At 39.7% G+C, this 12,532-nt stretch overlaps 1 protein-coding gene across 6 annotated transcripts in view; it reads left to right on the forward strand.

The window, feature by feature from the left end:
• The window catches only part of PLCB4 (phospholipase C beta 4), a 446,434-nt gene that overhangs the window by 119,324 nt on the left and 314,578 nt on the right, over positions 1 to 12,532 (forward strand). The gene's annotated exons all lie outside the window — the stretch shown is intronic.

Genomic DNA, 12,532 nt, shown 5'->3' on the forward strand with positions numbered 1-12,532 from the left:
CTCTTCCTCTTTCCTTTTTTTGTTTTCTTTTTTCCTAGTTGGTTTCTGTTACTGTTGTTAGCTGCCTTGAAATAGATTTTCGACTTATAGTGAGCCTATATGACAGAGTAGAACTGCCCCATAGGAATTTCTAGGCTATAATCATTATGGGAAGGAGTCCTGTTTGGCGCAGTAGTTAAAGCACTCGGCTGCTCACCAAAAGGTCAGCAGTTCGAATTCACCAGCCACTCTGTGGGAGAAAGATGTGGCAGTCTGCTTCAGTGAAGATTTAAAGCCTTGGAAACCCTATGGGGCAGCTCTCTTCTGACCTACAGGATTGCTATGAGTTGGAATCAATTTGACAGCAGTGGGTTTGGCTTCAGTTTGGAGTCTTTACGGGAGCAGATCACCAGGTCTTCCTCCCGTGGAGCCGCTGGGTGGGTTCAAACCACCAACCTTTCAGTTAGTAGCTGAGTGCTTAACCGTCGTGCCCTTCGGTCTCCTTAGTTGTGTTCTAGTGGAGATGATATCTTGTGAGACTGGACTGGTCAGCCCGTGTTTATTCTTCAAGATGGTGTATTAGCCCAAAGAGTCTGAGCGCAGAGTTCAGCTGAACACATGGATGGCTAATCCCTCACCACCATCCGGTGTTCCTCCTCTGCCCTTCCTTTTTTCAGTCCAAAACACTCATTGAACTGGGTGAAGCCAAGAAGGCACAAGGTGTTAACGTGGAGTGACTTTCCCACGTTTTAGGATTCGTTCAAGGGTGTCAGATTAAACTACATGACCAAATGGAGGAATTCTCCAGGAAGCCAAAGATAGAAAAATCATATAAAGGAAAAGATAAACTAGAGATGCCCGTTTGTCTTTTATATTCAACCAGAGTTTTAAAAAGTCATTGCATGTGAAGCGGCTGTATTTTTTTGTTGTTGTTGTTAAAAAAAAATCCATTTACATGCATCAGGGAGAATGTTAAAATGTTGGAGGAAGCACGTGCCTGGTTGTAAGTGCATTTTGGTTGGTATCCTGTGGGTAAGGAATGGCAAGCTCATTTTTAACTCTCAAGAAGTAAAATATTGAGACCTTTAAATAGGGAGGGAAGGCAACTATAATATGGAATTAAGACAGTGCACTTGATTTTCTGCTTCCTGGGTTTAAAATACTCCTCCATCAGCTGCATTTCAAATAAGAAAACAAAAGGAGCTCAGGAGCACAAGAGCCTGTGAAGAAGGCTCCTTACCTTACATGTCATTCACATGCTAGAACATTGGGTTTCAATATATAATTATTTACCTCGGTATATTTATAAAATACTAGTAATTTTGTAAGAGCTTGGCTGCTAACCAAAAGGTCAGCAATTCGAATCCACCAGCCATTCCTTGGAAACCCTATGGGGCAGTTATGTTTTGTCCTGTAGAATCTCTATAAGTCTAAATTGACTCGGCAGCACCCAACAACAACAGTAATTTTACCAATAATAACTAATTTATGATGAATTCAAGCTATATGCTGAGTAACATGTTAGTGCTTTATCTGTAATAACCCATTTACCCTCACATTAAACCTTTGAAGTAGGTATAATCATCATCCCTATTTTACAAGTGAGGGCACTGAGGAACAGAGATCTTAAGTGATTTGCCTAAAGCCACACAGCAAGGAAGTTGCAAACCTAGTATTCAAACCCCAGTTGTTTTAAGCACTGGATTACAAGTATTTTAGAACAGTGTTTCCAAGTAGCAGCCATTCAGATGCTACCTTAATGTGTTTTGTCATGATTATATTCCACTTCTATTATTATTTACCAACTCTTTTTTACTTTTTTTGTCACAAATAAAAAATATTTAAGAAGGAAACCTTAATTCACTTCTTTAAATGGAAAATGACTTCACGTGCTACAAATAGTAGATGTCCATAAAAACTAAAAAATGAAAACCGAACAATGTTGTTTAATCCAGCATAGATGCCACAGCCTGCCAAAAACCCTGAGTCAGAGAGCTTCCCTCTTTTTATTGAGGCAGAGGCAGAGAGAACAGAGAGAGAGAGAAATATTGAGATTAGCAGGGGATAGAGTAGGCTTAAAGAAATGCTTGCCCAAAGTGGAGATTCTCTTTGTTGTAATCAGAAGGCTCGCAAGAGAAGTCAGACCTTCCCGTGGAGGATGCTGTGTGACCCCAGACTGAGTCTGCAAACCCCTAAAACCATCTTGTATTTCCCTAGTGATACTGGCCCCTGACTCGGGGAATCACTGTTCTAAAGTATGAAGATTTTGTGCTAGTCTTGAGAATTCTCTTAGGGAAAGTGAAGCACAGTTTAAATGATTTCAGCCTGTATTAGTTCAGCCAATCCAAGTACAGCTGTTGTCAGAAATATTAACCCTAAATTCATTCACTCGTTCATCTAGTTTTTAGAAGACCCTTTCAGATTGCTCCGTGGAATGTCTGTGGACTGTGGGTGGTTTTTACCCAAGTTATTCTCTAAGAAGGTGTAATTTCTCCCTGAATTTTAAATCATGCTAGTTAGATACCAAAACAAACAAACAAAAAAACCCCAAATCTGTTGCCGTTAAGCTGATTCCGACTCATAGCAACACTATAGGACGGAGTAGAACTGCCCCATACGGTTTCTAAGGAGCGGCTGGTGGATTCAAACTGCCATCCTTAATGGTTACCAGTCGAGCTCTTAACCACTGTGCCACCAGGGTTCCAAGCTAGTTAGATAATGTCCTTGAACTAAGCCTTGCTTTATCCTTGGACAGGTATGTAGGTAGGTATTTAGCATTAGGCCTCTTTTGAATATATGTTGGAGACCTTTGGGAGTAGTGTTCCTTTCTTTGTTACAAAAATGACACTATTTCCATATGTATAAGAACTGTGAAGTCCTCTTTATGCAAGTGACGTTGTTTTCTGCAACTCCACACTGCCCAGTTATGAACTGCGTGCTATTTTCATTAAAAAAAAAAAAAAAACCCAGTGCCGTCAGGTCGATTCCAACTTATAGCGACCCTATAGGACAGAGTAGAACTGCCCCATAGAGTTTCCAAGGAGCGCCTGGTGGATTCGAACTGCCAACCCTTTGGTTAACAGCTGTGGCACTTAACCACCATGCCACCAGGGTTTCTGCTGTTTTCATATGCATGAATAATTAATATAGCATAATTAATACGGGATAATTAATATGGGATTATTATTGATTTGTGGTGAGAGAAGTAAAAGATGCCTTTTCATCTCCCATTTTAAAATAAACAGTGAGGAACTATGAGGAAAGTATGTTTTCATTTGATGAGAGGGACCTTCTTTTTAATTCATAGCCCCCTGGCAAACCAATTCCTGGACATAATTAGGATTCGTCAATGCGAACAATAAATTCATCTGCATCTGAAGGTTTTACTGATTATCTGATCACATCATGTCCATATATTCTGATTACGTTTTTTTCTGATGTCTTTTACATTATATGAATTCTTAATCAAGATGATTGTATTAGCAATGCCTCTTTTATACCCTGGGAGCCCTGGAATGGAGAGAGCCCAGCTTGACAGAATTTTTTAGGGACCTAGAAATGGTAAATGAAAACTGATTTCATTTTGTTTTCTGTTTCTACTTTCTAAAAAAATAGTTGTTTTTTTTTTTTTTTTTGCAAAGACGTGGCAAGATCTTAAACATGGCAATACATGGCTGATGAAATATTACAATTATCTATTGTTTAGTGTGCTGGTGAGCTTCAGGAATCTTCTGAAAGGCTTTTTTTTTTTTAATGTGGTAAGTATATATATATATATATAAAATTTTTTATACATATAAAATCGTTTGTCATTTCAGAATTACCATTATTCATGACTAAATTTTCCTGTCACCTTTAACTGAAGCTCCACATCTGCCTTTATTAGTCTATGAAATATTTAACTGAAGCAGCAAGTCGAGCTTTTCCCCTCCCTCCCACCAGCCCCTGGTAGCCACTAACAAACTTTACTATCTAGTCACTTGCCTATCCTAGAAATTTCGTATAAGTGGAATCATATGTTACTGGTTCTGACAGACTTTTAGTCCTATTTAGCTACACCTGTTAGGGAGATGGACACGTAGTGGAAAGAGATGAACAACGACCGTCCACACTAAAGTTGCCTTGGGATCTGTGCCTCCAAGGGGCCACTGTTCCATTCCAGCCAGGGAAGCGTGGTGAGCAGGACTGGCTGAGGTTAGGTGGCATAACAGAGACTATATTTATAGGTTTCGACTGCTGGTGCCTGGTGGACTTTATCTGCTTAGCAGAGAACTGTGGCCAGAGGTCTCCAACAGTTTTGCTTTGCCTTGTTTAGATGGAGCATCTAGTTAGTTGTCTTCCTCTGCCCTGGGCTAGGGTTCAGAAACCAGAACTAGCTCTGGGTGTGTGTCCTGGATTTGGGAGTGATATTAGAGAAGGCCAGAGTCCTTAGGTCCACAAGGGCATAGACCATGTCTGTTTACTCGCCAGTGTACACCAGACGTCTGAGATAGTGCTGGGCACATGAGGGGGATTCAGTAAAGATGTGTTAAATGAATGAGGGGACAGAGCTAAACTGGGCATTTGATATTTTCAGCATTTTATAAATTTTTACTAGGTGATAGGAAACCACAACAAAACTCGTGTGTGTATATCTGTGTGCATGTTTTTCTGCATGTGTGTGTGCACACGGACAAACAGACGTGTTTATAACTTCCTTAAGAAATAGAATCAATTTCAGTTTTTGTGACTCAGAAAGAATACAGAGTTATCTTGGAGTGAGTGGCTGTTTGCCCAGGATAACAGTTTCCTTGATTGAAAAAGACAGTCACAGGCTTTTATAGAGACCGAGACAGAGGTGCCCATGATCTCTGCTCCTTTCCTTTTTGTCTCTGTGCAAAAAAAAAAAAAAAAGAAGAGAGAGCCTGAAAGGGCTTAGAATAGAGATAAGCCATGTGGAAAACAGTTTTCTTCCAGACTTTAGGTCTCGAGGATTAGTAGAACATACTAGGAAATAAGGTTCTTTCTCTTGGGAAATTACTAGTACTGGCAGCTTGAAATAGCATGAAAAGGGTTTTTCGTAGTACCAGGTCTTCAGAAAGTTTTCTAGAGAGGTGAGGAAGGGCCCAGGTAGAGTGAAAGCAGAAAAAAAGCCAGCGTTCCATTAGCAAGTAATTAAAAGAATGATATCGGGAGCAAAAAGGAAGCTGTTCTTAGCACCTCAACCAAAAATAAGCTATGAGTCTTAGCACCTACTACGTGTTAAAACCAAACACCCACTGCCCATTAAGTTGATTCTGGCTCATAGCGACCCTATAGAACAGAGTAGAACTGCCCCATAGAGTTTCCAAGGAGCGCCTGGTGGATTTGAACTGCCAACCTCTTGGTTACCAACTGTAGTACTTAACCACCATGCCACCGGGGTTTAACATGGGATACCCATTGCCATCGAGTTGATTCCAATCATAGCGACCCTATAGGACAGAGTAAAACTGCCCCATAGGGTTTCCAAGGAGTGGCTGGTAGGTTCGAACTGCTGACCCTTTGGTTAGCAGCTGTGCCCTTAACCACTGCACCAGTGCAGGTCCATGGGATATGCATATAAATACTAATTTGGGGGGATAGCTGTTATTTGAGCTAGTTTATATTTTTGAGATAGTTATTATCTTCATTTTACAAATAAAGAAACTGACCTTTAGGAGGTTTGTAATTTATTCAAAGCCGTACAAGTAGCTAGTAAGTAATGGGGCTGGGTTTCAAACCAGGCCTGTTTGATTCGAAAACCCAAGTTCTTTCCTACAGGTTGACTAGTTGCTTGCCTTTCTTATAATCGAATATAGCAAGTATCCTGAGTGGACTGTAGTTTTTCCCATTTTTAAAGGAAGAGTTCTTTATTAACAGGAAAGGTAGTGTTGGATCCTGGAATCAATGTTTTATGGTGTAGTGGTTAAGAGCCAAGGCTGCTAACCCAAAGGTCAGCGGTTCAAATCCACCAGGCACTCCTTGGAAATCCTATGGGGCAGTTCTACTCTGTCCTTTAGGGTCGCTATGAGTCAGAATCGACTCGACAGCAATGGATTTGCATACCTGGGAGCTTGTTAGAAATGCTGAATCTCGGGCCCCACCCAGAGCTCCTGAATAGCAGCCTGTATGTTTAACACCACCCCCAGGTGATTTGTGTGCACACTGAACTTTAAGAAGAACTGGCCTAAACTACTGTCACTCCACGGGATTGCCAGTGAAATCAGGGGCAGCTATCTGAGTGGCTGACATCGTACAAAGGCGGTAATAATATTATCCCAGAGTATAGATAACTTACTATGTACCAGACACTATGTTAAAGGCTTACATACCCACCCAACCCAGTTATAGTCTTTCTTATTTTAATATTTTCAATAACCCTTCAAGGTGGATGTTTTTGTTCCTGTTTTAGAGATGAGAACACTGAAATGTAGAGAGGTTGAGTAACTTCTTCAAAATCAAATACTTCTCATGCCAACCCAGGTGTGTCTGATTCTAGCCTGATGTTCTTAACTGTCTGTTATGTTGTCTCACTGACCTTGCAAACCAGGAGCTGGTGATTACCAGTGTCTTACTAGTGTTCATAGGAAAGTTTGACTTGCAGCACAAACCATCGTCAGCGAGATGAGTTTTATTTTTATTGACTCATGATGACGGGACAAAAAATGGACTTATCTCCAAACACTGACATTGCTTTTATCATGCACTGTATATATTTTTTTTCTTGGAGTAGAATAAAATATTCATACAAAAGATCTTAGGAAGTATCTGTATCGTGCTATGGATTCTATTCTAACTTTAAAGGTAACTACCTTTTCCGCTTCTGATTGGTAATTATTAATATAATAAATCCAGTAATACTGGTAATTATTGATACAGAGTAATAATACTGATAACCCGTGATGCTGTAGAAGATGTTCAGCGTAGCTAGCATCAAGAGTTAGAGGAACATTGAGCGTGCTAGTCTCTGAAATATTTAAAATTTTGTTATTCCTTTCTTTACAGATTGTCCTTTCCTTTTTGTCAAATCTTTTGTTTCGTGATTCATTAGGTGGATGGCCCAGGAGGACTGAATTGGCAGTGCTTGTTAAAATGTCTTTACCATGTTTTAAAATACTGTTCTTGGCTAATTTGTCCTTTGTTCCCTGTAACAATGAGTTGACTTCACCCTGAGCACACTGGGTTGGCGGTTTTAAAATCAGTCTTTTAAGAGGTTGGAAGGATCAAGGGCTCTGTTAAATAATTGTTTTGGACTTTAGTGCATAGACTTTTGAGAACAAAGGAACCAGAAAGTGTGATTTTTTTTGATGGGGGGAGGGGGCGGGTAGGGGGGACTTGGGGGACAGAAAGAGATCTGTCTGTACCTAAAAAGTTTTCTTGTTTGTGATGTCACTGTAAATGAATATTCTGATACTTTTTAAATTCCTTGGTGATGAGAGTCAGAAATTGATTTGATGTACCGTTTAGACCAGAAACCCTGGTGGTGGTGTGGTTAAGAGCTACGGCTGCTAACCCAAAGGTCAGCAGTTCAAATACACCAGACGCTCCTTGGAAACTCTATGGGGCAGTTCTACTCTGTCCTATCAGGTCGCAATAGGGGAAAATATTCTACAAAATTATGTGAAAGGGAACTGGGAAGGATGGTATTTATTCTGGAAACACAGCCTTTGTTCATGTTCATTGGTACTATGGTATTTAATTATAGTAATACCTTCCTTCTGGAGCTTGCTTATCTTGCAGTGTCAAATATATGAAATAGTCTGTACAACAAGCTAAGAAAAAAGCCAAAGTAGAAGGCTTATCTTGTTCTCAGTAAAAAAAAAAAAAAAAAAAAAATGTGTATCCTTCCTTTACATAAGTTCTAACAAGCTGGTTTTCTAATTCATAGACCTTTCCATTGGTGTACTTGTGTGCTGGTGAGGTGTGGGGATGGTAGAGAGACCCCTGGTTTGTATTGTTTGCCAATTTCCTTGGTGTAAATATTCCCACCATGGCTGATTTCAGGCTACTCATTTGAAGTCACTTAATGTAGGGATGGGTAGAATTACACACAACTCTGTCACAGGCTGTGCAAACTGGCTCAGCATATCGTCGATTTTAACATGAAGAATTTAGAAAGGGACTAGGCTGCTAGACGGAGGCAGTAGAGAAATAGGAAAACTAAAAAAAATGTAGGAAACAATAAGAAACTTAGTAGAACAAGTTGGGAGGTGGGCCTTCTGTTAAAGTCTGAGTAAAAGTATGTCTGTTCTCTTCCTTAAAACTGCTGATATGTCAAAAATAATTAAAAATAGGGAAATAATCTTCATTAAAGTGGTGGTGGTGTTCGTTGCCATCAAGGGGTCGTGGGTAACAGAATGAAATGTTGCCTAGTCCTACACATGTTCATGATCCTTGATGTGTCTGAGCCCATTGTTCTGGCCATTGTGTCAATACATCTCATTAAGGGTTTCCCTCACTTTTTTGCTGGCCTTCTACTTTACAAACATGACGTCCTTCTCCTGCAATAGGTCACTCCTGATGACGCGTCTAAAATAAGTGAGTTGGGAACAGATCCCAAGGCAACTTTAACCAGACTTTTCTTTCTAGTCTTTCTTAGTTTGGGCGCTCCACTGAGTCTTGCTCTTATATGAAATATGGTGACATAGCTTCCAGCATCATAGCAACATACAAGCCACCACAGCACTACAAATTGACAGATGGGGGCAGGACATTAAAAGTAGGAAGTGGCACAACTCCAAACATTAAGACTCTGAAGATTATGTGCCAAATTTAGTGATATTTGGAGAAAAAAAATCTCAGAAAAATAATAATATACCTTTCTAGAGGCATATGAGCAGGTTGAGCTCTGTGAGGCCAAAGCAGAGAGACCTTATTTGGAACAGAGAGGTTGAAGGCACAGGTGGGTCCCTGTAGATGCAGAACATGTACCTGGTTTGATGTTTTCTTTTATTTCTAGGTTTTGTAGCGCCTTCCATGTTTTCTGTTTTAAACTTTTTAATTTTATAACTTAAAGTTTTATACTGTGTTTTTTATTTTTGTGGTACTAAATTATTACAAATGTAAATCATATAATTAAACTCTATAGATTTATCAACTTAAGACAGTCTATTGATTCCTGTTGTTGTTATTTTGTTGTTAGGTGCCATTGAGTCAGTTCTGGCTCATAGCGACCCTGTGCACAACAGAACAAAACACTGCCCGGTCCTGCACCATCCTTACAATCGTTGTTATGCTTGAGCTCATTGTTGCAGCCACTGTGTCAATCCACCTCACTGAGGGTCTTCCTCTTTTCCGTTGACCCTGTACTCTGCCAAGCATGATGTCCTTCTCCAGGGACTGATCCCTCCTTACAACATCTCCAAAGTATGTAAGACGCAGTCTCGCCATCCTTGCTTCTAAGGAGTATTCTGGTTGTACGTCTTTCGAGACAGATTTATTAGTTCTTTTGACAGTCCATGGTATATTCAATATTTTTCGCCAATACCACAATTCAAAGGCGTGAGCTCTTCTTGCAGCTTCCTTATTCATTGTCCAGCTTTTGCATGCGTATGATGCAATTGAAAATACCATGGCTTGGGTCAGATGCACCTTAGTCTTCAAGGTGACATCTTTGCTTTTGAACACTTTAAAGAGATCTTTTGCAGCCAATTTGCCCAATGCAATGTGTCTTTTGATTTTTTGACTGCTGGTTCCATGGGTGTTGATTGTGGATCCAAGTAAAATGAAATCCTTGACGACTTCAGTCTTTTCTCCATTTATCATGATGTTGCTTATTGGTCCAGTTGTGAGGATTTTTGTTTTCTTTATGTTGAGTTGTAATCCGTACTGAAGGCTGTGGTCTTTGATCTTCATTAGTAAGTGCTTCAAGTCCTCTTCACTTTCAGCAAGCAAGGTTGTGTCATCTGCATAATGCAGGTTGTTAATGAGTCTTCCTCCAATCCTGATGCCCCGTTCTTCTTCATATAGTCCAGCTTCTCGGATTATTTGCTCAGCATGCAGATTGAATAGGTGTGGTGAAAGGATGCAACCCTGACGCGCACACCTTTCCTGACTTTAAATCACTAGGTATCCCCTTGTTCTGTCTGAACAACTGCCTCTTGATCTATGTACAGATTGCTCATGAGCACAATTAAGTGTTCTGGAATTCCCATTCTTCATAATATTATCCATAATTTGCTATGATCCACACAGCCGAATGCCTTTGCATAGTCAATAAAACACAGGTAAACATCTTCTGGTATTCTCTGCTTTCAGCCAAAATCCATCTGACATCAGCAATGATATCCCTGGTTCCACATCCTCTTCTGAAACCGGCCTGAATTTCTGGCAGTTCCTGTCGATATACTGCTGCAGCTGCTTTTGAATGATTTTCAGCAAAGTTTTGCTTGCATGTGATATTAATGATATTGTTTGATAATTTCCACATTGGGTTGGTTCACCTTTCTTGGGAATAGGTATAAATATGGATCTCTTCCAGTCAGTTGTCCAGAAAGCTGTCCTCCATTTTTCTTAGCATAGACGAGTGAGCACTATTGACTCCTTGATATGAAAATTTTAAATAATAGCGATTCATACATCTTCCCATTTTATTATTAAGATTTATAACATTTTCATAACATTCTGTACACCAAAATTGTTCAGCTTCCAGCTGCTAAGCGAGAGAAAAGACCAGGCAATTTGCTTCCATAAGACTACAACCTGGGAAACCCTGTAGGGGCAGTTCTGCTTTGTCCTATAAGGTCACTATGAGTTGCCAGCACACAACAACATATTTTGAATATAAAAGCATCTTATAAAACAAAGTGATTACAGGCAACTGTAAAATTCAGCAGTGGTTGTAATTGGTATGGAATATGGAATATTAATACATAGGAACTTTTACTTTTGACTTTATGCCTTCTGTGTTGTGAATGTTTTCAGAACTTGTGTTCCTTTCTTTTTTAAGATGCCTCAGCTTATATGCATTTCTTATAATGAGACAGAGATATGTCTTTTTCAGGCTAATAGTGACTCTCTTTAGCTCAAACTGTTTTCCTCATATGGCAGGACCTTAGTCAATAATTGCTGAATGAACATCCCAAGATATCATGGTATCATGATGTATAACCTACATTTGCCCAGAGCTTTGGAGTTAGTATTTTTTCTTTTGGTTCTCATGTACCCTTGTGAAAGGTTCCTGGGTGGGGCAACGGGGTCGCAGCTGGCTGCTAACCTAAAGATGGAGGGTTCGAACCCATCCAGTGGCTATGTGGAAGAAAGGCCAAGGCCTGCGAACTGCTTCTGTAAAGATTACAGCCAAGAAAACTCTATGGAGCAGTTGTACCCTGTAACACATGGGGCCGCCATGAGTCAGAACAGACTTAACACAATGGGTTCAGTTTTTGTTTTTTTTTTTTAGTGAGGAAATAAAAAAAAAAAATTTTTTTTTTTTTTGAGAAGCATGGTTTTATTTCTGTTCTGTAGACAAAGAAATTAAGGCTCAGGGAAATTAAGCTGTTCGCCCAACATCACACCATTTTATGTCTTTAAAATGTTGTGAGACATTTTCCTCAACATAGTAATAGTGCTCTTTTCAGTAAAATAAATACCTGTACTATGAAGTAATGTCATAATTTTTCCATTTTATTTAATGTCTTCTGGTAAGAAGGATTCCAGAAGTATAATTCATTCTGAAAAGATGTCAGTCTTGTAAGAGATCTGATTTGGAAAAGTAACTTGAGTGGAGTAGTTTGTTTTCAAGGTGGGATGAATGAATGAGACAGTGCCAACTTGGCTTAATCATTTCTGTGGAGCAGCTGTGAGCCACAACTACCATCTTTCCACAAAACTCACTTCTTATATAAATGAGAACGATAGACTGGCCAGGGATATCTGCAGATGTGGAACTTCAGGACTGTAGGATTTGGGATTAAGGGGAGCGTTTGAGGTGGAAATCAGGTTTTATATAATTTGCTGGAGGCACTTGGCTCAATTTCTTCCTCTTATGTCAACCTGTACAAAAATGGTCGAAATACGCACATATGGATCCAAGTGGTAGTGTGTTTGAGTATTATTTCTGATGGTTACTCCTGGATTGGGGTCAGTATTTCGAATACTTGGATTCCTGCTTTTAGGATACATTGGCTGAATGTTAATCTCTGAGTGTTGGCTTTTAGCATTTAAGGGCCAACAGATGACCGCAGTATAACCATATATCCACTATGGGAACTGCAGAGGATCAAAACAGAATGTCCAGCTTCTTGAAGGTAGGGACCATGCTGTCCTTCATATTTTCCAGCATAATGAGAAGACTATAGTAGATTTCCATTAAATACCTGTACCGTCTGTTTCCATTCCACACGCTTCATTTGGAAAACAGGTTTAGCTTTATTATGCTGAGGAATCTAGAAGTTGATCACACTGTGATTTCAGAAATATTAGTGCAAATTGGGGCAAATGGGAAGCCTAATGGTTTCATGACTTTTCTGAGTGCTTTGAAAACACTTCACAATATCAGATTTGTTGATTAAAACCTGCAAGTGGAATCTAGAGTTTATTAGCATTTCCCAAG

The sequence above is a fragment of the Elephas maximus genome, chromosome 25, assembly GCF_024166365.1.
Source record: "Elephas maximus indicus isolate mEleMax1 chromosome 25, mEleMax1 primary haplotype, whole genome shotgun sequence".
Taxonomy (NCBI): domain Eukaryota; kingdom Metazoa; phylum Chordata; class Mammalia; order Proboscidea; family Elephantidae; genus Elephas; species Elephas maximus.